The sequence below is a fragment of the Heterodontus francisci genome, chromosome 38 (assembly GCF_036365525.1).
Source record: "Heterodontus francisci isolate sHetFra1 chromosome 38, sHetFra1.hap1, whole genome shotgun sequence".
Classification (NCBI taxonomy): domain Eukaryota; kingdom Metazoa; phylum Chordata; class Chondrichthyes; order Heterodontiformes; family Heterodontidae; genus Heterodontus; species Heterodontus francisci.
In genome coordinates, this window is record NC_090408.1 from 36,323,657 (window position 1) to 36,351,501 (window position 27,845).

Sequence of the window (27,845 nt, forward strand, 5' to 3'; positions counted from 1 at the left end):
CCTCAACTCCTTGTTCTTCCTTAAGAGGGCCATGGGGTCTTTTATGGACTTCCTGAGGAGATAGGCAGGGCGTTGGTTTTATCCAAAAGACGGCACCTCTGACGATACAACACTTCGGCTGTACTGCACTGAAGTGTCGGCTTAGATTATGCACTGAGTATCTGGACTGGGGCTTCTGATAGAGGTGAGAGTGCTACCACAGAGGCAAGCAAACGGTTGGTGTCAAAGTCAAAATAACTGGAAGGCTTGGGGAGTAAAGTTGGGGATCAAATCTGGAAGCTGAGAGTGAGCAGGGGGAAGCTTCCAGGAGCAGGTTTCCAGGCCTGGTAATGGACAGCAGGAGCAGCAAAAAAAAAACCAGGAAGAAAGAAATTAAAGAATTTGATAATGAATAAGTTGAGTAGTAATGACTTATCAAAATTGATTGGAATAAGGGAGACATAACTTTGTAAATTTATGTAACTGTTTGACAATAAGAAATTTGGGTGAAACTTCTTTCCCAAAGAATGCTGAGAATGTGGAACTCACTACCACAAGGAGTAGTTGAGGTAACTAGCACAGATGCATTCAAGGGAGGCTGGATAAACACGAGGGAGAAAGGAAAAGAAGCATATGTTGATATGATAAGATGGAGTAGGGTGGGAGGAGCTCTTGGGGGCATAGACCAGTTGGGCCAAATGGCCTGTTTCTGTGCTGTAAATTCTATGTCAAATAAGAGCAACATACTGTAATTATATAGTGACTTTTTAAGCTGCATCTGTCTGCGCTGTAGCTGAAATGGAAAAATTCCATTCTTTAGCTCACCTTGATGAGCACAAGAAGGCCAAAGAAAGCCAGTCAATTTATGATGCTTTCTTCTGATCCAAAAACATTCCTCACAAACAGTAATTGACCTGTAGTTGACTTCAGGATATGTACAGCAAAGTAAACGTTAGAACCTTAAACATAACTCCAACCTTTGCAGCAGAATAGCGTATTGTGCATTAGGCAGGATAACTCTCATCACCAGGACCAGTGCCATCAGACATCCACTCGTTAGCATTGAACTGGCATTGTTACTCAGGCAGTTAGATAAGGCATCTGATACAGTCCTGGTTTTTTTGAGTTTGGAGGGGCACAGGCACTGGTTGATTGCACAGATAATAAAAAAAATAGAGTGACTGCATGTCACCTTTCAGGAAAGTGTCATGTTCTTTCACAAATTACCAAAGGAAATGAATAACAGAGTGTGACAATATGAAACTCAACAACAAGGATAAAATTAGATTCTAATCTGTTTGGCATTCAGGGTTGTTGGTCTACATGCAAATGTATGTTTAAAACCCCGTTTCCTGGCAAGGCAGAATTGCAATTTTAACTTGTAAAGAGAGACTGCCTCATGTAGCAGATTTTAAATTCCAATGTTTAAGCTCCCTCATTGGCTCAGTTGCTAGGAGCAACAATTGGTGTTGTACTGATCTATATAGATCAAGTGTCAGGTTCTATCTCCTGCTCTGTGCTCAGTTTAGTGACCTTGCCTAGGATACTGATAGGAATGCTACAGTTAACCTCAGTGCTCGAGGTAGGGAGTTAGAATTCCTGTTCAATGACCCATGCTAGAATGTATTTATAGAAAATAAGGTTCCATCCATTGTCTGTGCTGTGTTAGCTCATCCCAGCTCAAGGAAGAAGAGCAACACTAGAGCTAGCCTGAGCTAAGGAGGGAGAAAGATGAACCAGGGTTTCTCTTCTTGCTTATGGTCCAATCATCCCTTGCTGGAAAGTGAGAGAGGGTGGACATCATTGGAGAGCAGGATTAGCCACATCAGGACTCTGCTCTCTGTGGTCGAATAACCATCTGGTGCACACCATTCAGCTGATGTGTGAAGAATGAGGAGGTACCCTAGAGCGGCCTGATCCTGCAGAACACTAATAGCGCCAGAATAATGTCTTAAAGGACAGGTCCTGGGTGGAGGGGGTGGGGATGCGGGGGATGGGGGCAGGAGCATGTTTAATGTGGGGGAGGGAGAGATACTGCTCTGCAGAGAAGACCAGGCCATTCCTACATGATTCTCTCACTGGGTAAAGCGACAATGGGTGGCCCAAACTGCTGCATTATGAGAAGATAACTGCTGCAGCTCCTTGACAAAGCAAAGTTTTCTACTTGCTGTCAATTGTCTCCCCTGCTGTCCTGATTCTTGCTGGACTAGGCTTCTCTTGATGCTGACATCTCTCCAGTAGCTCACCCCCATGAAGGAAAAATCAGCCGAGGTTTCCACTCCTGATATAATCCATTGAAACTGGCTGGAAGCTCTTCCATGTGGTGAGGACAGGATTGGGCTGAGTTGTCCTCCGTGCTAGAACAAGGTCAGATTGAAGCAATGTTCCAGATTGAAGTTTTCTACACTGTTAACCTTTTTATATACCTCTATGAGATTCCACCTTGGTCAACTTTGAAGGATGAAGAGCAAACATTTCTCCAATCTTTCCTCAAAGCTCTGGCTTTAAGTCCAGGGGTCAGCCTCAAAGCCTCTAGTGCATGAAGACTCCCTTACGACCAAAACTGCACACAATCCTCAAGGTACAGAGCGCCTCTCACCACAGCACTGGATATCTTAGACTCCCATGTTGTCTAAATTCCAATCTGTTGATTTGATTAAAAAGCTCAGCATTCTTTTTGCCTTGTTACTCCACGGTGTGAGACCTGGCTCAGTTGTAGTGCTCTTGCTTCTGAGTCAGAAGGTTGCAGGTTCAAGTTCCACTGCAGAGACTCAAGCACATAACCGAGGTTGACACTCTACTGCAATACTGAGGGAGTGCAGCACTGCTGGAGGTGCCGTCTTTCAGGTGAGATGTTAAAGCGAGGGCTTATCTGCCCTCTTAGTTGGACATAAAATATGCTATGGCACTATTTTGAAGACAAGTAGGACAGTTCTGCCTGGTGACCTGCCCAATATTTATCCCTCGACCAGTATCACAAAAAGTGATAATCAAATTGCTGTTTGTGGGAGCTTGCTATGCACATATTGGTTGCTGCATTTCCAAATCCCAACAGTGACTAACTTCAGAAGTACTTTATTTACTGTAAAATGATTTGGGATGTCCCAAGGTTGTGAGAGACACAATATAAATGTAAGTCTTTCCTTTTTTCCACAGTGACTGTCGGGGATAAAGGAACAGAAAGGCTCTGACATTTTTCTAAATAAAAGGGTTAATTCTGCCAGAGAAATTTTTTGTTTGTACATTCCTTTGATACTCAACATTTAAAACTGCCCAAAATGAGAGTTGCAAGAAGAACTTTTGTTTAAAGAAATAATGCATATGCTTGATTGGAAGTGAAAAAATAGTGCTCCTCACAAAGTAAGACCCTGTCAAATTTTACACTCATTATTTCTTACACTCTGTGTGAAGCTGTCGGATTCGAGTTGCGATGCAATCACATACTTCTGTTCTTGTCAGTACCATCTTTGCATCTTGTACCTGTGGTTGCCTTGTGGTATTACTCGTGCTGAGTTGCAGGAGACAGTGTAGGTTTATTATATATTATAATATGGAAACAAAGAGATTGTGGGTGTTCAATCTTCTACCAACTAACTATGAATGGGTGGAAAGTTAAGCCCTTCTAAAGGAATCAAACATACTAGGAATTGGGCAAGAATTTGATGAGAGATTTGCTCAGAGAGAGTAAAAGTACAGATTTAATACACTAAAATTATGACACACACCCTCTACACATGACAGCATTGGCACTATCAGCACTGTGATAACACTGGCCCCGAGTGACATCTCTCAGTTGGTGCCCAATGTTGTGTGATTGCCTTTAAGAGTGATATCCCTTTAAGATCTTAGTACGCTAATGAGCTAAGTACTAGGACCAGTATACTGAATTGAAAGAAGTACAAGTAAATCGCTGCTTCACCTGAAAGGAGTGTTTGGGGCCTTGGATAGTGAGGATTTTATGGGAAGGTGCCATGGATAGGGGATGAAGTGTCAGAGTAATGGAGGAGTGGACCAGGGTGTCACGGAGGGAGCGATCCCTTCGGAATGCTGACAGGGGAGGGGAAGATGCGTTTGGTGGTGGCATCATGTTGGAGGTGGCGGGAATGGGGGAGGATGATCCTTTGAATGTGTAGGTTGGTGGGGTGGAAAGTGAGGACAAGGGGATCATTAGTCCAGGTTTTTGGAATACCTGTTCAGTAATATAACCAGTATGCTACCATACCCACTAGATGTAGTACTTGCGAGTGACTGGCACCTATGAAGCTAAGCAAAAGTTTGGTGTCTTCCAGAAGAAGAGGGGATAAAACAGGAGATACTGCTGCCAGAAAGCATAGGTGAGCATCTTGGGTGAGGGCAGAATTGGGCCGTTGATGCTCACACAAGATCGGGTGGAGGGCAACTTGACTGTGGAACTGGACGTGAACAAAATTCAGTTCCTCCTGACAGGGAAGGGGAAAAATGGGCAGAAAACTGAAAGAGTTTAAAAAGTAGGGAGATGAAACTCTTAGAGGAATTATGGTACTCCCCTCCATTTCTTTTATACATAAATGCAGAGATAACCCCAGCAGGCTAGCAGTCACCTTTAAATTATAATACTGTCAACTGAGAGAAACCACAAGCAGCCAGTTTTATGATTTAATGCATGAATTACCATGTTGTATTATGAAGCAATCAATTCGAAACTCTCACTAGGTGATTTCTGTTTTACTTATATTTATAGACTCAAAGCAAGTAAAGGGATGACAATTGTTCAAATTTTCTTCCCCTCATCACCAGTTTTCCCTTCCCATCTCCAGAAGGCTTTTGATAAGGTCCCACACAGGAGAAAATTAGACCACATGGGATTGGGGGTAATATACTGCTATGGATTGAGAATTGGTGAACGGACAGAAAGCAGAGAATGGGAATAAATGGGTCATTCTCAGGTTGGCAGGCAGTTATTTGTGGGGTACCACTAGGAATAGTGCTTGGACCACAGCGGTTTACAATCTATATAAATGACTTGGATGTGGGGAGCAATTGTAATATTTCCAAATTTGCAATGACACAAACTTAGGAGGGAATGTAAGTTGTGAGAAGGATGCAAGGAGGCTTCAAGGGGATTTGGACAGGCTAAGTGAATGGGCAAGAACATGGAAGATGGAATATAATGTGAATAAGTGTGAAGTATGGCGGGCAGCCATAAAGGCGGGGCTAAAGTGTGGCGAGTCGAAGAGACTTAGTAGTTGGCAGGAAAAAAGACAGAGGCGCAAGGGGAGAGCCAACTGTGTAACAGCCCCGACAAACAAATTTCTCTGCAGCACCTGTGGAAGAGCCTGTCACTCTAGAATTGGCCTTTATAGCCACTCCAGGCACTGCTTCACAAACCACTGACCACCTCCAGGCGCTTATCCATTGTCTCTCGAGATAAAGAGGCCAAAGAAGAAGAAGAAGTGTGAAGTGATCCACTTTGATAGAAAAAACAGAAAGGCAGAGTATTTCTGAAATGGTGAGAGGTTGGGAAGTGTTGATGTCCAAAGGAACCTATGTGTCCTTGTCCATGAGTCACTAAAAGTTAGTATGCAGGTGCAGCAAGCAATTAAGAAGGCAAATGGTATGTTGGCCTTCATTGCAAGGGGATTTGAGTGCCAGAGTAAATATCTCTTGCTGCAATTGTATAAAGCATTGGTGAGACTGCACCTGGAGTATTGTGTACAGTTTTTGCCTCCTTATCTAAGGAAGGATGTAGTTGCTATAGAGGGAGTGTAATGGAGGTTCACCAGACTAATCCCTGGGATAGCAGGATTGGCTTATGAGGAGAGATGGCAGAAACTGGGCCTGTATTCTCTAGAGTTTTGAAGAATGAGAGATGATCTCATTGAAACTTACAAAATTCTTACAGGGCATGACAGGGTAAATGTGGATAGAGTGTTTCCTCTGGCTGGTGAGTCTGGAACCGGGGGACACAGTCTCAGAATAAGGGGTGGGCCATTTAAGACTGAGATGAGGAGGAATTTCTTTACTCAGAGGGTGGTGAATCTGTGGAATTCTCTACCCCAGAGGGCTGTGGAAGCTCATTCGTTCAGCATGTTCAAGACAGAAAATGATAGATTTATGAACACTAACGACATCAAGGGATATGGGGATAGTGGGGAAAAATGGCGTAGAGGTGGATGATCCGCCATGATCTGTTTGAATGGCAGAGCAGGCTTGATGGGCCGAATGGCCTCCTCCTGCTCCTGTTTCCTTTGATCCTAAGGCACCGACTCTGAGCTAAGATACAATGTCATAGGTGCCAGAACCCCTCCGGCCAGAGCCTCACCATGTTGGCATGCTATTCAACTACTGGAGATGTCATAGCTGAGCCCCATCCTGGCCTCACTGGGGCACTTCCAGTAGGGGTCACTAGATAGCCATTAAGATGGAGAACCCTGGCCAATATTTCACTTTGAAACTCTGGAGTTTTGCTGGCCTGATTAACTTAGCAAAGCTCAGAGATTGACTCTGGGACCTTCCTGATTGTTGCAGCTCACCGCCTCCTTGGCTAAACTCAGGAAACCATATTATGGGGGGAGCTTTAATGTGTTGCTTTATTGCATTGGACAAATTCAAAATTATTTTCTCAATTATTTGAAACACTTCCTTTAAAACAAAACAGCTCTCTCTTCATTAAACTGTACAAGTAAATCTATTTTCTTCGATACACAGCACACAGCCAGTAATACTCAGCTGATGAGTCAATACTCCTCCATGTTGAACACCACTTGGAGGAAGCACTGAGGGTGGCAAGGGCACAAAATGTACTCTGGGTGGGGGACTTCAATGTCCATCACCAAGAGTGGCTCGGTAGCACCACTGCTGAACAAGCTGGCCGAGTACTAAAGGACATAGCTGCTAGACTGGGTCTGCGGCAGGTGGTGGGGGAACCAACACGAGGGAAAAACCTTGTCCTCACCAATCTGCCTGCCGCAGATGCTTCTGTCCATGGCTGTATTGGTAGGAGTGACCACCACACAGTCCTTGTAAAGTCCCGCCTTCACATTGAGGATACCGTCAATCGTGCTGTGTGGCACTATCACCGTGCTAAATGGGATAGATTTCGAACAGATCTAGCATTGCAAAACTGGGCATCCATGAGGCGCTGTGGGCCATCAGCAGCAGCAGAATTGTACTCAACCACATTCTGTAACCCCATGGCCCGGCATATCGCCCACTCTACCATTACCATCAAGCCAGGAGACCAACCCTGGTTCAATGAAGAGTGCAGGAGGGCATGCCAGGAGCAGCACCAGGCATACCTCAAAATGAGGTGTCAACCTGGTGAAGCTACAACCCAGGACTACTTGCATGCCAAACTGCATAAGCAGCATGCAATAGACAGAGCTAAGCGATCCCATAACCAACGGATTAGATCTAAGCTCTGCAGTCCTGCCACATCCAGTCGTGAATGGTGGTGGACAATTAAACAACTAACTGGAGGAGGTGGCTCCACAAATATCCACATCCTCAATGATGGGGGAGCCCAGCACATCAGTGCGAAAGATAAGGCAGAAGCATTTGCAACAATCTTCAGCCAGAAGTGCTGAGTTGATAATCCATCTCGGCCCCCTCCTGAAATCCCCAGCATTACAGATGCCAGACTTCAGCCAATTCGATTCACTCCGCATGATATCAAGAAACGACTGAAGGCACTGGATACTGCAAAGGCTATGGGTCCTGACAATATTCTGGCAATAGTATGAAGACCTGTGCTCCAGAACTTGCCGCAGCCCTAGCCAAGCTGTTCCAGTATAGCTACCCGGCAATGTGGAAAATTGCCCAGGTATGTCCTGTACACAAAAAGCAGGACAAGTCCAACCCAGCCAATTACCGCCCCATCAGTCTACTCACAATCATCAGTAAAGTGATGGAAGGTGTCAAAAACAGTGTCATCAAGCAGCACTTGCTTAGCAATAACATGCTTGGTGATGTTCAGTTTGGGTTCCGCCAGGGTCACTCAGCTCCTGACCTCATTACAGCCTTGGTTCAAGCATGGACAAAAGAGCTGAGCTCAAGAGGTGAGGTGAGAGTGACTGCCCTTGACATCAAGGCAGCATTTGACTGAGTATGGCATCAAGGAGACCAGGCAAAACAAGAGTCAATGGGAATCAGGGGGAAAACTCTCTGCTGGTTGGAGTCATACCTAGCGCTAAGGAAGATGGTTGTGGTTGTTGGAGGTCAATCATCTGAGCTCCAGGACATCACTGCAGGAGTTCCTCAGGGTAGTGTCCTAGGCCCAACCATCTACAGCTGCTTCATCCTTCCTTCAATCATATCAGAAGTGGGGATGTTCGCTGATGATTTCACAATGTTCAGCACCATTCGCGACTCCTCAAATACTGAAGCAGTCCATGTAGAAATGCAGCAAGACCTGGACAATATCCAGGCGTGGGCTGATAAGTGGCAAGTAACATTTGTGCCACACAAGTGCCAGGCAATGACCATCTCCAACAAGAGAGAATCTAACCATCGCCCCTTGATATTCAATGGCATTACCATTGCTGAATCCCCCACTATCAACATCCCCTAGGGGCTACCATTGACCAGAAACTGAACTGGAGTAGCCATATAAATACCGTGGCTACAAGAGCAGGTCAGAGGCTAGGAATCCTGAGGTGAGTAACTCACCTCCTGACTCCCCAAAGCCTGTCCACCATCTACAAGGCACAAGTCAGGAGTGTGATGGAATACTCTCCACTTGCCTGGATGGGTGCAGCTCCAACAACACTCAAGAAGCTCGACACTATCCAGGGCAAAGCAGCCTGCTTGATTGGCACACCATCCACAAACATTCACTCCCACCACCACCGACGCACAGTGGCAGCAGTGTGTACCATCTACAAGATGCACTGCAGCAATGCACCAAGGCTCCTGAGACAGCACCTTCTAAACCCGCGACCTCTACCACCTCGGAGGACAAGAGCAGCAAACGCATGGGAACATCACCACCTGCAAGTTCACGTCTAAGCCACACACCATCCTGACTTGGAACTACATCGCCGTTCCTTCACTGTTGCTGGGTCAAAATCCTGGAACTCCCTTCCTAACAGCACTGTGGGTGTACCTACCCCACATGGACTGCAACGGTTCAAGAAGGCAGCTCACCACCACCTTCTCAAGAGCAATGAGGGATGGGCAATAAATGCTGGCATAGCCAGTGATGCTCACATTCCATGAATGAATTTAAAAAAAAACACAGCCAGTAGCCAAAAAAAAAATGTCAATTGTGCATGATGTTAGCACAAACAGCTCTTTAAACCAGAGTCAGTCTTCCGAGGTAATCTAACTTGAGCCTTCTTTGAATTTCTGGTAGTAATGCTGTGGATTTATCCAGACAACATGCAAGAAACAGGGACATGCTGGCTGAGGGCATGACACCAGGAAAACTCCCCTGCTCTTCTTCAAATGATCCATTAATGTTTTTTATGTCCCCCTGAGAGTTTAGATGTGGGCACGGTTTAATGTCTCATCATGGCACCACTGACAGTGTGCATTCTCTCTGTACTGTACTGAAATTTAAGCCTAAATTATGCATTCAAGTCCTTGGAGTGGAGTTCGAACCCACAAGCTTCTGATTTAGAGATGAGAATGCTACCATAAGGGAAATCTGATACTTGCAGCTGGGGCAGTGATAGAGGGACACTATTAACTTCAGTTCTAATGAGTTGGGGGTGTCATGTACAGTTCTGGTTCTTGACTACTATTCAGTGCTGGAAAGTGCACATATGTGGACATCTGGTTGGAATAAGATTGGGTTCAGCTTCAAGGTGCTCCATGGTTGAATATCTTACTAATGCTAGGGTTACCAACCCTCCAGGATTGTCCTGGAGTCTCCAGGCATTGAAGATTACTCTGCAGGACTCCGCCCAGGAGAAATATCATAGGAGCAAAAAGCATCACAGTATCACAGGATCATTACAGTGCAGAAGGAGGCCATTCGGCCCATCGTGTCTGCACTGGCTCTCTGAAAGAGCAATTGCCTCAGTTCCATTCCCTGCCTTCTCCCCGTAATCTTGCACATTCTTCCTTTTCATCTAACTGTATGATTCATTTTTTGAGTGCTTCAATTGAACCTGCCTCCACCACGTTCTCAGGCAGTGCATTCCGACCTTAACCACTCGCTGCATGAAAAAGTTTTTCCTCATGTCACTTTTGCTTCTCATCAAATACTTTAAATCTGTGCCCTCTCGTTCCCACTCATGAAAGGGTCAAGAACAGTTTCTCTCTATCTACTCTGTCCAGACCCCTCATGATTTTGAGTACCTCTATCAAACCACCTCTCAGCTTCTCTTCTCCAAGGAAAACAGTCCTAACTTCTCCAGTCTATCTTCATAACTGAAATTCCTCATCCTTGGAACCATTCTCGTGAATCTTTTCAGTACTCTCTCCAATGCCCTCTCATTGTGCGGTGCCCAGAACTGGGCGAGGCCGAACTAGTCTCTTATACAAGTTCAACATAACTTCCTTGCTCTTGTACTCTATGCCTTCTTTTAATAAAGCCCATGATACTGTATGCTTTATTAACCGCGCTCTCAACCTGTCCTGCCACCTTCAATGACTTATGAACATATACACCCATGTCCCTCTGCTCCTGCACCCCTTTTAGAATTGTACTCTTTATTTTATATTGTCTCTCCACGTTCTTCCTATTAAAATGAATCACTTCACATTTCTCTGCATTGAACTTCATCTGCCACCTATCTACCCATTTCACCAACTTGTCTATGTCCTTTTGAAGCTCTAACCTATCCTCACAGTTCACAATGCTTCCAAGTTTCATATGATCTGCAGACTTTGAAATTGTGCCCTGTACACCAAGGTCTAGGTCATTAATATATATCAGGAAAAGCAAGGGTCCCAACATTGATCCTTGGGGAACTCCGCTACAAACCTTACTCCAGCCCGAAAAACATCCATTAACAACTACTCTTTTTGTTTCCTGTCACTCAGCCAATTTCATACCGTCCCTTTTATTCCATGAGCTACATGTTTGCTCACAGGTCTGTTGTGTGGCGCTGTATCAAATGCCTTTTGAAAGTCCATGTACACCACATCAACAGCATTGCCCTCATCAACCCTCTGTTACCACCTCAATAAACTCCAGCAAGTTAGTAAAACATGAGTTTCCCTTAAGAAATCCATGTTGGCTTTCCTTAATTAACTCACATTTGTCCATGTGAGTCTTGATTTTGTCCCGAATTATTTCTTCTAGAAGTTTTCCCACCACTGAAGTTAAACTGACTGGCTTGTAGTTGCTGGGATTATCTTTACACCCTTTTTTGAACAAGGGTGTAACGTTTGCAATTCTCCAGTCCTCTGGCACCACCCCCAAGTCTAAGGAAGACTGAAAAGTTATGGCCAGTGCCTCTGCGATTTCCACCCTCACTTCCCTCAGTATCCTTGGATGCATCTCACCTGGTCCTGGTGCTTTATCCACTTTAAGTACAGACAGCCTATCTAATACCTCTTAATCAATTTTAAATCTTTCTAGTGTCTGACTTACCTCCTCTTTCAACATAATTGAGTTTTTATTTCAATTTCTCTGAACACTTTCTTTAGTAATAGAAATATTGGAGTTGGGGAAAAGGCTGTTTTACTATCACGCAAGATGAATCCAATTGGATAACTATTTCCCTTCCAATGGACTGAGGGAGGGCAAGGCCATCGAAACGATAGGTCATGTGACAAAATCTCCAGGAATGCACTCAAACGCAGTTGGTAACCCTAACTGATGCTCATTGTCTAAGCTCACCAGTGAATTTCTGCGAGGCCCTCCTGAGAGCTGCCCACACCTACAGAACTGTACTGCAGGACAGGGCAGAAGAGGACAATGGGGCGGGGATAAAAAGTTGGTTCTCTATGAATTACATCACCTGAGTGTAACTTTAGCACATCAGAACTGGTGTTGGTTGAGGGACAAACTCCCCTTCAAGTCACACACCATCCTGAGTTGAATATATATTGGCATTCCTTCATCGTCAGTCAAAATCCTGGAACTCCCTCCCTCACAGCACTGTGAGAGTACCTTCATCACACGGACTGCAGCGATTCATGAAGGCGGCTCATCACCACCTTCTCAATGGCAATTAGGGACGGGCAAGAAATGCTGGCCTTGCCAGTGATGCCCACATCCTGAGACTGAACGAATACATTTTAAAAATCTATAGTGTGTGTTTTGCACCTGGCAGGTATGATGTATTTGTGGGGCAAATTGTCCATCGGGCCCAAAGCATTTCAAATGTCACATTTTCCCAGCTTTCCTGCAATCTGACCTCTCGCATGCACTTAACTCAGGAGCACCATCAAGGTGCAAAGAAAATACGGTCAATGCCTGTTTATTTTGAGTCAGCGCATCCATAGAAAACTGGCATTTGTCTCCTCAGATTCAAAGAATCATTTGTAATATCATATTTGGAGTGTTCCTTTCTGCTTAGGATGAATGATTCGATAAGCCCAGTTCAAATTTTTGCTGACCCTGAAAATTCCAGGGCAGGCAACATCCATTCCACATCTATTCAGTGAAGCATGAAATAGAAGATGGTATTAATTCGATCCCTCAGTCCATACAGGGTGGAATGTGCCAGAAAAAACGCTGAGGCAATGACAATTTTGCATTGTTTCGTACAAGTAATTTTTTAAAATAAAGCCACTCACCGTTACAGAGTCACAGATGAGCAAAAGTTAACTTCGTCCTAGCGTAATAACGTTAGCTGATCGGCCGTGGTGTTGCTCACAGAAGCTCCAGAGCCTGGAATATGATTGCAATAATTCGCTGCTGAGATACACCTGTATATTTCCTGGCCTGTCCCTTTAATGCCATTGCTTAGCTACTCCCTGTGGGGAAATTGGTTTAAATAGGTATACTCTGAGATCAGTTTAAGGCTAATTGTTGTTACTATTGGATGTTTCTCTAAATTGGCAGCTGCTCGCCCGCTTTTCTTGGGGAGACAGATCAGGCTGGAAAAGCTAGCAAGAAATGAGTAGCTTTCTTTCCCCACTCCTCGATTGTTTTGAAATGAACTTTGAGCTGTTGTTTGATACAAAGTGTGACATCTATAAGTAACGGATGCATCAAAACCCAAAATGGCTCAGTTGGTAAACGCTTTACCCAGTATGGAACTGAGATATACAGAACAGAATGGTCCATAACTGATCACAGTGGGTTGGAGCTAGCAGTAGTAATGCTACAAATAATCTCCATGTCCCTGAGTGAGTGAGGGATAAATCAACCAGTGACCCCAGTTGATAAGTGCCCATTAGTAGCAGATGTTTCATAAGGGTTGGGCTGAACTATGATGCACTCCATAGACAAACGGGGGACATGGTGGCATCATGGTAATGTCACTGCACTAGTAATCCAGAGGCCTAGGCTAATGCTCTGGGGACATGGGTTCAAATCCCACCACAGCAGATGGTGAAATTTGAATTCAATTAATAAATCTAGAATTAAAATGCTAGTCTAATGGTGACCATGAAACAATTGTCCAATTGTTGTTTTAAAAAAAAACACCTGGTTCACTAATGTCCTTTAGGGAAGGAAATCTGCCATCCTTAACTGGTCTGGCCTACATGTGACTCTGAAATGGCGCAGTGGTTAGCACCGCAGCCTCACAGCTCCAGCGACCCGGGTTCAATTCTGGGTACTGCCTGTGTGGAGTTTGCAAGTTCTCCCTGTGTCTGCGTGGGTTTTCTCCGGGTGCTCCGGTTTCCTCCCACATGCCAAAGACTTGCAGGTTGATAGGTAAGTTGGCCATTATAAATTGCCCCTAGTATAGGTAGGTGGTAGGAAAATATAGGGACAGATGGGGATGTGGTAGGAATATGGAATTCGTGTAGGATTAGTGTAAATGGGTGGTTGATGGTCGGCACAGACTCGGTGGGCCGAAGGGCCTGTTTCAGTGCTGTATCTCTAAATAAAAAATAAATAAAATAAATGGCCTACCAAGCCACTCAGTTCAAGGGCAATTCAGGATGGGCAATAAATGCTGGCCTAGCTAGCGATGCCTATATCCCATGAACAAATCAAAATAAAACAGTCTGCCACCACTCACTACCTTGGTTCATAGCTGAGTAAAATATCCAGTCTCAACTGTTGCCTCTGGAACTGAGGGGAGAAAGAAAAACTGAGTAAAAAGTCTGTCATATTTGGTGAGAAATGGAAAAATATGGTTTAATTTGATCTTTGTTTTATTTTTAATATTCTTTTGCTGCAACAGCATTCAATGCCAAGACAATAAAATATAAATTGTGTTTCTATAATAAAGAGCCAAATAAAGCTGTTTGGGACAGATATATGGAGGTTAATAGCAAAAGACAGTGGTAGTGTTTGCAAAATTTGAAACCATCAAATTGTGCTGGACTGATCTATTGTAACTAATGTAATTAAAGTCTTCCACAATTTAACCCTTAACTATTGATTTTGTGGGAAGCATAATATCCTTTGATTCCAGTGGGCTTTAACATTTTATTTATAAAAAAACAGAAGCAGTGAAGTGAGTTATATGGGCCAATGCAACAAAAAGATATTAAGGATCAGGAAAGATCATTGGGCCTACCTATCCCACTCTGTTGCTAAGGCCTGTACATAGGGCCTACTCAAGTAGTTCTCTTCCCTCCTTTACTCTGGTTCTAAGCCATTGCCTCTCTGTACATATTCCTCAATTGGGATATCCCAGCATTTAACAGTGTTGCTAAGAAAACCCTGATTGTTCAGATTTTCTGAACAGTCGCTCATGTTATTTGGATGGAGGCGTGGCAAGATGGAAAATGTGTGCCTCACTCTCAAAATGTTCATGAGTTGAGAGAGGGGTTCTGGAAAAGCAGGAATGACATAGAAGACGCCCAAGATGGTGGATGACCATGTCCCGATTCCAAGAGCCAACTCAAATCCCATGCTTTCATCACTAAATTGGGTTAAGCGTCAACACCCTGTTGAACCAGGGATATATAAGAATGCAGCCAGGTGAGTGCAGTTCCACTCAGGTAGAGGAGGGAGGAGGATGGTGTGGTCAACCATATCAAAGGCTGCAGACAAGTCAAGAAGGTCAAAGAGGGATAGTTTACCTTTGTGACAGACACATAGGATGTAATTTGTGACTTTGATAAAAGTCAATTTGTTTCTGTGGCATTGGCAGAAACCTGTTTGGAGGGATTCAGACATGGAGTTCTGGGAAAGATTGGCACGAATTTTGGAGGTGATAGAACATTCAAAGACCTTTTGAAGGAGAAAGGGAGGTTGGAGATGGGGCAGTAGTTTGCAAGGATGGAGGGCTCAAGAGTTTTTTTTTGAGGGGTGATGTCGGCAGATTTGAAGGAGAGGGGGACAGTACTTGAGGAAGGAGAACTGTTAACAATATCGGCTTATGTGGGGACCAGGAAGGGACATTGTGTGGTCAGCAGTTAATTGGGAATAGGTTTGAAGGAGCAGGAATTTGATCTCATGGACAAGGTGAACTCAGAGAGAGCATAAGGTGAGATAGGAGTGAAACTCGAGATAGATGGGAGTTCAGGGCTGGGGTAGAGAGGCTCCTTAGCTGAAGTTTGGTCCAATGGGCGAGGGGAAGTGAGGGAAGCAGCTGATTAGATGGTTTCAATCTTAGTGACAAAGAAGTCCATGAGCTTTTCATACTTACTGATGGAGGTGAGGGTGGGGGAAACAGGGGAGAGGGGTTTAAGAAGACGGTTTGCCATAGAGAAAAGATGCCAGGGGTTATCTTTGTATTCCAGAATGATCCATAAGCCAAAAGTCCTAGTGTACAGAGCAGTTGTTGTCACCACACTCCTGTACTGCAGTGACACCTGGACTGTGTATCAGCGACACATCAGAGCACTAGAGAAATTCCATCAGCAATGCCTCCACTGCATCTGCTGGATTCAATGGGAAGACTGTTGAACAAATGCTCGTGTCCTTCTTGAAGCCAGCTCCACAAACTCCTGATAAACCAACTTCGATGGACTGGACATGTGCCCCGATGCCCAAAAACCATCTCCCCTGCCAGGACCTGTTTTCTCAATTCTGTGTTCTGGGAGGACAAAGAAAACGCTTCAAAGACACTCTGAAGCTCCCTTTTGAAGCGCAGCAGCATTGACATTGATGACTGGGAGGAGCTTGCCACCAATCTTTCAAAATGGTGACAACTTGTCCATGTCCAAACACCTTAATGATGAGGCAGAGCAGCGGCAGAGAAGGAAAGAAAAGGGAGCAAATTCTGCACTCCGATTCCACTACCTTAAGGGATGTCCTGCCCCATGTGCCCAAAGATCTGCGGTTCGAGAATCAGCCTGTTCAGTCACATGAAGACCCATGGCAGAAACTTGCAACCTTGAGTAGATATCATCCTCGAATCGAGGAACAGCCGATGACACCAATGTGGTCCAACCAGTCCTGGAGGTGAATGGCTAAACCAGTTGTCCGCCATGTCCATTCAAGTCTGTGTCCCTTGGACTTAAGGGAGCAGAGATGAAGGCCTTTGACCAGAGTGAGAGAGATAATAATGCTTTTATTGTGGGCCAGGGCCTCAAAGGTGGAGGTGAGTCTGTAGTTAAGCAGATTGGTAGCTGCAGAAATGTAATGGTGAATGGAGGGCCAAAGGTTAGACAGTGGGATTTTGAAAGTACCATTGTAAGTAAATTTGGAGTTTTTCCCAGGGTCAGGCACAGAGGAACAAATAGGGTTGGGAGGGGTGTTGTGGGGAAATAACCACTCTTTCAAGTCCACGGAATTAAAGTAAATAAAGTTTATTCGAGCATGGTGCAAGGGAAAAGTGTCTGGTGAAACATCCAGAGGCTTTTCAGTGAAACAGAGTCTGTAGCATAAATTTATAGAATACAATAACATCACTCATTTGTTCACACTATCCCAACACATTTCAGGTCTGCAATGTGATCAATAAACTGGACTGTATTGCCCCACTAATATTCTCCTGTCGTCTCCTTTCCCAGCCTTGAAGCTGGCATCTCCCACAGTTTATGGCCTCCTGTCCTGTTCCATCTGTAGTTGCACCCTTATGTCCTTGATTAGTGAAGCAAGGACAGCATGTTTACACAGATGTGGAGGCAATTAGGCTCCAGTTGTACTACTTTTCCCCAGGCCATGGCCACTTATCCCATCATGGTTCCCCACAACTACAGCGTTTTTCCATATTCCCTCTAAGACTGTAGATGTATCCTAATGCTAAATAATCTACTAATGTTGCCCTACTGGTCCCACTTCAAGGGGGATGTGGGTGGAGAGCAATACAAGGAAGTGATCAGAGACGGCCTTGTCGGTGATTTAGATGGTGGGAGTAGCGAAGCCATGTGAGATAGCAAGGTCAAGAAGGTAATGGTGAATATGGATGGTAATATATTTCTGGTCAATGTCGGAAATATTTTCTGGTCGGAAATCACACCTGCCAAATGAAACATATTAATTTTGTCATATGGGACACTGCGGAAACTTTTTTTTTACTGGACATTGCACATAACTTGTTTGAAAAAGACCACAGAGTTGAACAGCTGAAAACATGGTTGCATATTTGCATTCTGAGAGACAGTTGAGTAGAGAGACAACAGGAGTGCTCACTGATTCAATAAACAAGATTGATCTGGGCAATCATGATAATCAACATTCTTTGTCTGTGTAAGAACCCAAACTCCACACCCCACTGATTGTGTTTGGAAGTTTTGAAATCAACAACCCTCCCAGAAGATGCTGTTTCAAACAGAGATGCTCACATGACTTGCCTGCTAGCCAGACTAGAAATTGTTTGAATTGTATTGCAAGTTGAGAACCAAGTAATAAGATCTCCCTCTCTCTGTCTCTGTCTCTGTCTCTCTCTCTCTCTCTCTCTCTCAAGCAAAATCCGAGGGACCTACAGTAGCAGCTTAAGCCTCAAGACAAAGCATCTCTTCAGCCTTCTGGTAGCAGGGAAGCAAGCTTGAAATTGTGCACTGGGTCCCAATGAAAACACCGAGACATCAATTTCAACCAAGGACTTTACATCAAAGATAAAAGACTGTATTTTATTCCATTTGTTGCCAACTCTCTACTTCAACCCTCCTCCCTAATACTTTACCCCCCCCCCCCCCCCCCACCCCCCCGTATCTGTTTGTGTATGTGTTTCTCTCATATGCATGCTAGTGTGGTTGTGTCGTGTATTTTAGTAGTTTTAATTGAGTTCGAGTGATAAGGCTAATAAACTTACATCTTTCTTGTTTAAACCTAAGAAAACCTGTCTGATTAATTGTAATTGCAAATGAACCAGAGAGCAGTGAGCAAAGACTCACTGAGGTGGTAAGCTAAAAATCACTGTGTTTTACAAGGTAAACCCAGTTATGGCCACAACAGGAAAAGGGCAGGAGGGGAGCCTGAGGCCCCTTCCTCAGTCGGTCGTAACATCAGTAACACCTCAAGTGACACTGTTACTCATTAAACCCCCAAGCATGTGGAGAAAACTGAAAATGGAAATTGGAAAGGTACAGATTGAGAGGGAGAAAAAATGCATAGAAACATAGAAAATAGGAGCAACAGTAGGCCCTTCGGCCCTTCGAGCCTGCTCCGCCATTCATTATAATCATGGCTGATCATCCAACTCAGTAACCTTTTCCCGCTTTCCCCCCATACCCTTTGATCCCTTTCACCCCAAGAGGTATAACTAACCCCCTTCTTGAAAACATACAATGTTTTGGCCTCTACTGCTTTCTGTGGTAGCGAATTCCACATGCTCACCACTCTCTGGGTGAAGTAATTTCTCCTCATCTCAGTCCTGAAAGGTTTACCACATATCCTTAGACTATGACCCCTGGTTCTGGACTCCCCCACCATCGGGAACATTCTTCCTGCATCAACCCTGTCAAGTCCTGTTAGAATTTTATAGGTTTCGATGAGATTCCCCCTCACTCTTCTGAACTCCAGCGAATATAATCCTAACCGACTCAATCTCTCCTCATACATCAGTCCCGCCCTCCCAGGAATCAGTCTGGTAAACTTTCGCTGCACTCCCTCTATAGCAAGAACATCCTTCCTCAGATAAGGAGACCAAAACTGCACACAATATTCCAGGTGTGACCACGCCAAGGCCCTGTATAATTGCAGCAAGACATCCCTGCTCCTGTACTCGAATCCTCTCGCTATGAAGGCCAACATACCATTTGCCTTTTTTACCGTCTGTTGCACCTTCATGCTTACCTTCAGCGACTGGTGTACGAGAACACCCAGGTCTCGTTCCATATTCCCCTCTCTCAGTTTATAGCCGTTATGCACAAACAGCTTGAGATAGAGAAGCTATCAAAGAGGCAGAGAGGCATCTACCCAGCAATGTGGAAAATTGTCCTGTACACCAAAAAACAGGACAAATCTAACCCGGCCAATTACCGTCCTATCCGTATACTCACGATCATCAGCAAAGTGATAGCACTGTTGACAACCCCTTCTATCAAACAGCACTTGCTCAGCAATAACCTGCTCACTGATGCTCAATTTGGATTGCAACAGGGACATTCAGCTCCTGGCCTCATTACAGCCTTGATCCAAACATGGAGAAAAGAGCTGAACTCTAGAGGTGAGGTGTAAGTGACTGCCCTTGACATCAAAGCAGCATTTGACTGAGTATGGCATCAAGGAGCCCTAGCAAAACTGGAGTCCATGGGAATCAGGGGGAAAACCCTCTGCTGGTTAGAGTCATACCTAGCACAAAGGAAGATGGTTGTGGTTGTTGGAGGTTAGCTCAGTCCTGGGACATCACTGTAGGATAATCCTCAGGATAGTGTCATAGGCCCAACTATCTTCAGCTGCTTCATCAATGACCTTCCCTCCGTCATAAGGTCAGAAGTGGGGATGTTCGCTGTTGATTGTGCAATGGTTCAGCACCATTCGCGACTTCTCAGATACTGAAGCAGCCTGTGTCCAGATGCAGCAAGACCTGGACAACATCCAGGCTTGGGCTGATAAGTGTCAAGTAACATTCATGCCACATAAATGCCAGGCAATGACCATCTCAAGCAACAGAGAACCTAACCATCTCAGCTTGACGTTCAATGGCATTACCGTCACTGAATCCCGCACTATCAACATCCTGGGGGTTACCATTGACCAGAAACTGAACTGGACCAGTCACATAAATGCTATGACTGCAAGAGCAGGTCAGAGGTTGGGAATTCTGTGGCGTGTAACTCACCTCCTGACTCCACAATACCTGTCCACCATCTACAAGGCACAAGTCAGGAGTGTGATGGAATACTCTCCACTTGTCTGGATGAGTGCAGCTCCAACACTCAAGAAGCTCAACACCATCCAGGACAAAGCAGCCCGCTTGATTGGCACCCCATCCACCACATTAAACATTCACTCTCTTCACCACTGACGCACAGAGGCAGCAGTGTGTACCATCTACAAGATGCACTGCAGAAACTCACCAAGGCTCCTTCAGCACCTTCCAAACCCACGACCACCTAGAAGGACAAGGGCAGCAGATGCATGGGAACACCACCACCTGCACGTTCTCCTCCAAGCCATACATCATCCTGAATTGGATCTATATCGCCATTCCTTCACTGTTGCTGGGTCAAAATCCTGGAACTCCTTCCTAACAGCATTGTGGATGTACTTACACCCCAAGGACTGCAATGTTTCAAGAAGGCAGCTCACCACCACCTTCTTAAGGGCAATTGGTCTGGGCAATAAATGCTGGCCTAGACAGCGATGTCCACATCCCATGAACAAATAAAAAACAAAAATAAAATTAGGTAGAGCCTCAGCCAGTTGTACCCACCCTTACCTTTTCAGCTTCCCGTACTCAACATTGAGTTCAACAATTTTTTGGATCCTAACCACTGCTCCCATTTTTTCAGACAGCAGACTCTGCTAATAATTCTGTTATTGCCATTCGCACCTCTTGAGGCCCATTTTTTGTTTCTTACCTGTCCCATTCCAATCCCCTTTTGCCTTGAACCATCATCCCTTTTGTCCTTTAATATGTCCTGCCTTCCACCCTATCACAGACCTTGCCTTTTATTCTTTCCTCACCTTCCCCCTTTCTCTGCCTCTGTGCTGGCTTACAACCTACTACATGGGGCGGCGCAGTGGTTAGCACCGCAGCCTCACAGCTCCAGCGACCTGGGTTCAATTCTGGGTACTGCCTGTGTGGAGTTTGCAAGTTCTCCCTGTGTCTGCGTGGGTTTCCTCCGGGTGCTCCGGTTTCCTCCCACATGCCAAAAGACTTGCTGATTGATAGGTAAATTGGCCATTATAAATTGCCCCTAGTATAGGTAGGTGGCAGGGAAATATAGGGACAGGTGGGGATGTGGTAGGAATATGGAATTAGTGTAGGATTAGTATAAATGGGTGGTTGATGGTCCGCACAGACTCAGTGGGCCGAAGGGCCTGTTTCAGTGCTGTATCTCCAAAAAAAAATCTCGGACTTCTCCCAGTTCTGATAAAAGGGAAGCGACCTGAAATGTTAACTCTCTCTGTCTCTCCACAGATGCTGCCTGACCTGCTGAGTATTTTTGGCATTTTCTGGTTTTATTTCAGGTAGATTCTAGGATATTTTAAGGTCCTGTACATTCTTATGCCCAAATTTCCCTGCCCTTTGCAGCTCTCTGCCTAAACTCTCTTGCTTTATTTCATCTCTATCTGCCTTCGAAAGATCAGCCAAGATCTACGTGAATGGAAGAAGCAGGGTTGAATGGCCTGCTCCTGTTCCTTTGTTTCTAAAAAATGCCCTTAAAAGCAACCTCTTTATAATCTTTGGTTAGCCCCAAAATTTCTGCAAATCTGGACTTTGAACCTGCCCCTCATGCTCACATCATGAGTTGCTCTTGGGCAGAGCAACTGCAAAATCAGTGGGGAAGGAGAAAGAGAGATTAATGACAGGGAGAAAAACTAAAAACTATGGAGGCAACAGGGTGTCAAGTTGGAAAACCACAGGGCAACAGGGGAATACATTTCCAATTGGTATGACAAACTTTTTGTCGCCCTTGGTGTTAGCAATTTCTCAATTATGGCAGACAGGCAGTCCTGCTTTGATGAGTGTATGTTTTCTATCATAAAGATTTCTTGGCTCTGTGCTTTAAAATGTAACACATTTGTCATGAAGAGGAAAAAAAAAATGTTTCCTTAGAAAATATACATTTGAAACTGGTTTCCTGCTACATTTTGCCCCTACCCTTAAATGGTTTTAATCTGCTGATTGGGTAAATAGCATCAGTTATTCAACTGCAGCAGCATCACAGATGAGCTGTTCTCATCTAATGTCTTCAATAGACGGGGCAAATAAGGAGGGAAATGCACAAGAGGATAGGGCTCAACTGCGATGGCCCCATTGCTGAATAGCTGCTAACATGAAGGATAGACACTTGGATGAGGTATGGAGCACTCTTGGCACCTGTGGAATTGGGCCCCAGTAATTGCCCGCACCTTAGGAGTAGAGTGGGGCGGGGGGATGAGGGAGAAATAGTACAGAGGCATGCATGGCTTTTAAAGATTTCAATTCAGCAGCTGTCCAATCCCGTGTTCATGTAGAAAGAACCTGTGTGTCCTGAACTATGCAGGAAAAGGGAAGCAGGTTAAATTCAATCCAACTTTTTGATCATTTGTAAATGTATATTCTATTGCAAAAAACATTAAATAGTTCATGAACACTTCAACATGAAAGACTTCATGAGCAGCTGTTTGTAAACATTTAAAATGTTCTTAATAGACGTGCTGCTCAGATATGAGAAGAGTATTGAACAATTTGTGCTTTTTGATACGGAACAACTTTAGACGTTGCCCCTTTGATTGCTTTGTGGGGCCTGAGTGTTTCAGAACAGCAGTTGATCCAGAATGGGATTTACCATTTCCTCAATGCCAAAGGACTAGATTATTGAAGTATTTGGCACAAGTATCCTCACTTTCCAATGAAATATCATCACATTTCATCTCTTTCTACTACTTCTCAGTCTTCAGAATCTTATTCAAATTCATCAAGCCCAAAGTATCATGAAGAAGGGTCACTGACCTGAAACGTTAACTCTGCTTCTTTCTCCACAGATGCTGCCAGACCTGCTGAGTATTTCCAGCATTTCTTGTTTTTGTTTCAGATTTCCAGCATCTGCAGTATTTTGCTTTTATATTACCAAAGTATCATCTGTTGTCTGGCATGTTTCAGCACATGCTGGAATGGTCAGCCTGTAATAATGTCTTTCTATAACCTTCTTCAATTTACCTCATCTCTCCCACGACTAGAAATCCCTCACTGGGTCGACTGTAAGGAGTCCGAGGAGCTTTTGACAGAGCACTCTCCAATTGGTTATAACTCTCTGGTTGTATTTTCTGTCTCACCCGGAAGGGTGGAGAGGAGGGAAAGGAGGGTATCAGGAAATGAAATCAGCCAAGGATGGGGGTGGGCTTGATGGCTTTTCCTTATTTTCCATACATACATTCCTCCATGCACTCTATTTAATTCTCTCAGACTCAGAGTGGATGCATGACTTTGGTCACGGGTCACATTGGCACATGAAGAAACCTCCACTGCTGCCACCTCCTGTGGCTCATTTGGCAACAGTTTCATCTCTGAATTACAAGGTTGTGGGTTCAAGTCCGACTTCAGGATTTGAGCACAAAAATCTAGGCTGACACACCAGTGTAGTACTCACGGAGTTCTGCATTGTTGGAGGTGTGGGCTTTTGGATGAGATGTTAAACTGAGGCCTGCCTGCCCTCTTTGGTAGATGTAAAGGATCCTATGACACAATTTTGAAGAAGAGCTGGGGAGTTATCCCCAGTATCCTGGCTAATATGTATCCCTCAATCAACATCACAAAAACAGAAGTGAATATCAGATGTGGGAGCTTGCTGTGCACTTCATTAGCTGATCTCCTGTGGTCATGTAAAGCACTATATAAATGCAAGTCCTGTCTTTTTTGTCTGCGTTTCTCAATTATCAAAAATATCTGTAGTACTAGAAAGGGTGTGCAAGCAGCCCAACTAATACTGGTTACGTCCCCTGGACAAGTTCTGTTTATGAATGTTTAAAGTGTTCTAATTTCTATCATCTAGCTCAGGGCTGTTCACTTCATTCCTTTCGATTAACAGTGCTGCTCAGATGTGAGAGAAGTGTTGAGCAATTTGTGCTTTCCCCCAAAGCTCTGCTGCCTGTATCCTAACTCGCACCAAGTCACATTCGCCTCTGTGCTTACTGACCTACACAGTTGCACAGTCTGGCAACACCTCGACATTAAAATTCTCAACCTTGTTTTCAAATCCCTCCATAACTTCACCCAGCCCTACAACCCTCCAAGATCTCTGCGGTCCTCCAATTCTGGCCTCTTGTGGATCCCCAACTTCCTTTGCCCCAACATTGGTGCTTTCTGATGCCAAGGCCCTGAGCTCTCGAATTTCTTCCCTAAACCTCTCCACCTCTCTCTCCTCCTTTAAGACGCTCCTTAAAACTCACGTCTTTGACCAAGCTAGGTTGCCTGTCCTAGTATCTCCTTATTTGGCTTGGTGTCAAGTTTGTTTGATTATGCTCCTGTGAAGCACCTTTGGACCTTTTTACTATGTTAAAGGGGCTATATAAATGCAAGTTGTTATTTTCTGCAGACACTCCTTTATTTGGAGTTTGGTGATCCATTGCTGCTGATAAAGACTGTTAGTTATCCAGCTCCCCAGTTCTGGAATCTTGGTTTCAAGATCAATGATGAAAAGCTAGAGACAGTGAAGGTCCAAAGAGACTTGGGGGTCCATGTACTTGCATCATTAAAATATCATTGACAGGTACAGAAAACAATCAAAAAAACTAATGGAATGTAGGCCTTTATACCTAAAGGACTAGAATGCAAGGGGGTAAAAGTCATGCTCTAACAATACAAATCCCTGGTTAGACCACACCTGAAGTACTGTGAGCAGTTCTGGCCACCACACCCGAGGAAGGATATATGTTGGGCTTGGACAGAGTGCAATGTAAATTTAGCAGAATGATACCTGGACTCCAAGGGTTAAATTACGAGAAGAGGTTACACAAACTACGGTTATGTTCACTGGAATTTAGAATGTTAAGGGGTGATGCAATCGAAGTTTTCAAGATATTAAGGAGAATAGATGGGTTTTTAAAAAATTCATTCATGGGATGTGGGCGTCACTGGCTAGGCCAGCATTTATTGCCCATCCCTAATTGCCCTTGAGAAGGTGGTGGTGAGCTGCCTTCTTGAACCGCTGCAGTCCATTTGGGGTAGGTATACCCACAGTGCTGTTAGGAAGGGAGTTCCAGGATTTTGACCCAGCGACATTGCAGGAACGGCGATATAGATCCAAGTCAGGAGGGTGTGTGACTTGGAGGGGAACTTGCAGGTGGTGGTGTTCCCATGTCTTTGCTGCCCTTGTCCTTCTAGTTGGTAGAGGTTGTCGGTTTGGAAGGAGCTGTCTAAGGAGCCTTGGTGCATTGCTGCAGTGCATCTTATTGATGGTATACACTGCTGCCACTGTGCGTCAGTGGTGGACGGAGTGCATGTTTGTAGATGGGGTGCCAATCAAGTAGGCTGCTTTGTCCTGGATGGTGTCGAGCTTCTTGAGTGTTGTTGGAGCTGCACCCATCCAGGCAAGTGGAGAGTATTCCATCACACTCCTGACTTGTGCCTTGTAGATGGTGCACAGGCTTTGGAGAGTCAGGAGGTGAGTTACTCACCTCAGGATTCCTAGCCTCTGACCTGCTTTTGTAGCCACGGTATTTATATGGCTACTCCAGTTCAGTTTCTGTTCAATGGTAGCCCCTAGGATGTTGATAGTGGGGGATTCAGCGATGGTAATGCCATTGAATGTCAAGGGGAGATGGTTAGATTCTCTCTTGTTGGAGATGGTCATTGCCTGGCACTTGTGTGGCGCAAATGTTACTTGCCACTTATCAGCCCAAGTCTGGATATTGTCCAGGTCTTGCTGCATTTCTACAAGGACTGCTTCAGTATCTGAGGAGTCACAAATGGTGCTGAACATTGTGCAATAATCAGCGAACATCCCCACTTCTGACCTTATGATTGAAGGAAGGTCATTGATGAAGCAGCGGAAGATGGTTGGGCCGAGGACACTACCCTGAGGAACTTCTGCAGTGATGTCCTGGAGCTCAGATGATTGACCTCCAACAACCACAACCATCTTCCTTTGCGCTAGGTATGACTCCAGCCAGCGGAGGGTTTTCCCCCCGATTCCCATTGACCTCAGTTTTGCAAGGGCTCCTTGATGCCATACTCGGTCAAATGCTGCCTTAATGTCAAGGGCAGTAACCCGCACCTCACCTCTTGAGTTCAGCTCTTTTGCCCATATTTGAACCTAGGCTGTAATGAGGTCAGGAGCTGAGTGGCCCTGGCGGAACACAAACTGAACGTCACTGAGTAGGTTATTGCTAAGCAAGTGCTGCTTGATGGCACTGTTGATGACACCTTCCATCACTTTACTGATGATTGAGAGTAGACTGATGGGGCGGTAATTGGCCGGGTTGGGCTTGTCCTGCTTTTTGTGTACAGGACATACCTGGGTAATTTTCCACATTGCAGGGTAGATGCCAGTGTTGTAGCTGTACTGGGACAGCTTGGCTAGGGGCGCGGCAAGTTCTGGAGCACAGGTCTTCAGTACTATTGCTGGAATATTGTCAGGGCCCATAGCTTTTGCAGTATCCAGTGCCTTCAGTCGTTTCTTGATATTACGTGGAGTGAATCGAATTGGCTGAAGTCTGGCATCTGTGATGCTGGGGACTTCAGGAGGAGGCCGAGATGGATCATCAACTCAGCACTTCTGGCTGAAGATTGTTGCAAATGCTTCAGCCTTATCTTTTGCACTGATGTGCTGGGCTCCCCCATCATTGAGGATGGGGATATTTGTGGAGCCACCTCCGCCAGTTAGTTGTTTAATTGTCCACCACCATTCATGGCTGGATGTGGCAGGACTGCAGAGCTTAGATCTGATCCATTGGTTATGGGATCGCTCAGCTCTGTCTCTCGCATGCTGCTTACGCAGTTTGGCACAGAGATAGTCCTGTGTTGTAATTTCACCAGGTTAACACCTCATTTTGAGGTATGCCTGGTGCTGCTCCTGGCATGCCCTCCTGCACTCTTCATTGAACCAGGGTTGGTCTCCTGGCTTGATGGTAATGGTAGAGTGGGGGATATGCCGGGCTATGAAGTTACAGATTGTGGTTGAGTACAATTCTGCTGCTGCTGATGGCCCACAGCGCCTCATGGATGCCCAGTTTTGCATTGCTAGATCTGTTCGAAATCTATCCCATTTAGCACGGTGGTAGTGCCACACAACACGATGGATGGTATCCTCAATGTGAAGGCGGGTCTTCGTCTCCACAAGGACTGTGCGGTGGTCACTCCTACCAATATTATCATGGACAGATGCATCTGCAGCAGGCAGATTGGTGAGAACGAGGTCAAGTATGTTTTCCCCTCTTGTTTGTTTCCTCACCACCTGCCGCATACCCAGCCTAGCAACTATGTCCTTTAGGACTAAGCCAGCTTGTTCAGTAGTGTTGCTACCGAGCCACTCTTGGTGATGGACATTAAAATCCCCCACCCAGAGTATATTTTGTGCCCTTGCCACCCTCTGTGCTTCCTCCAAGTGCTGTTCAACATGGAGGAGTACTGACTCATCAGCTGAGGGAGGGCGGTAGGTGGTAATCAGCAGGAGGTTTCCTTATCCATGTTTGATCTGATGCCATGAGACTTCATGGGGTCCAGAGTCGATGTTGAGGACTCCCAGGGCAACTCCCTCCCTACTGTATACACTGTGCCACCACCTCTGGTGGGTCTGTCCTGCCGGTGGGACAGGACATACCCGGGGATGGTGATGGCAGTGTCTGGGACATTGTCTGTAAGGTTAGATTCCGTGTGTATGAC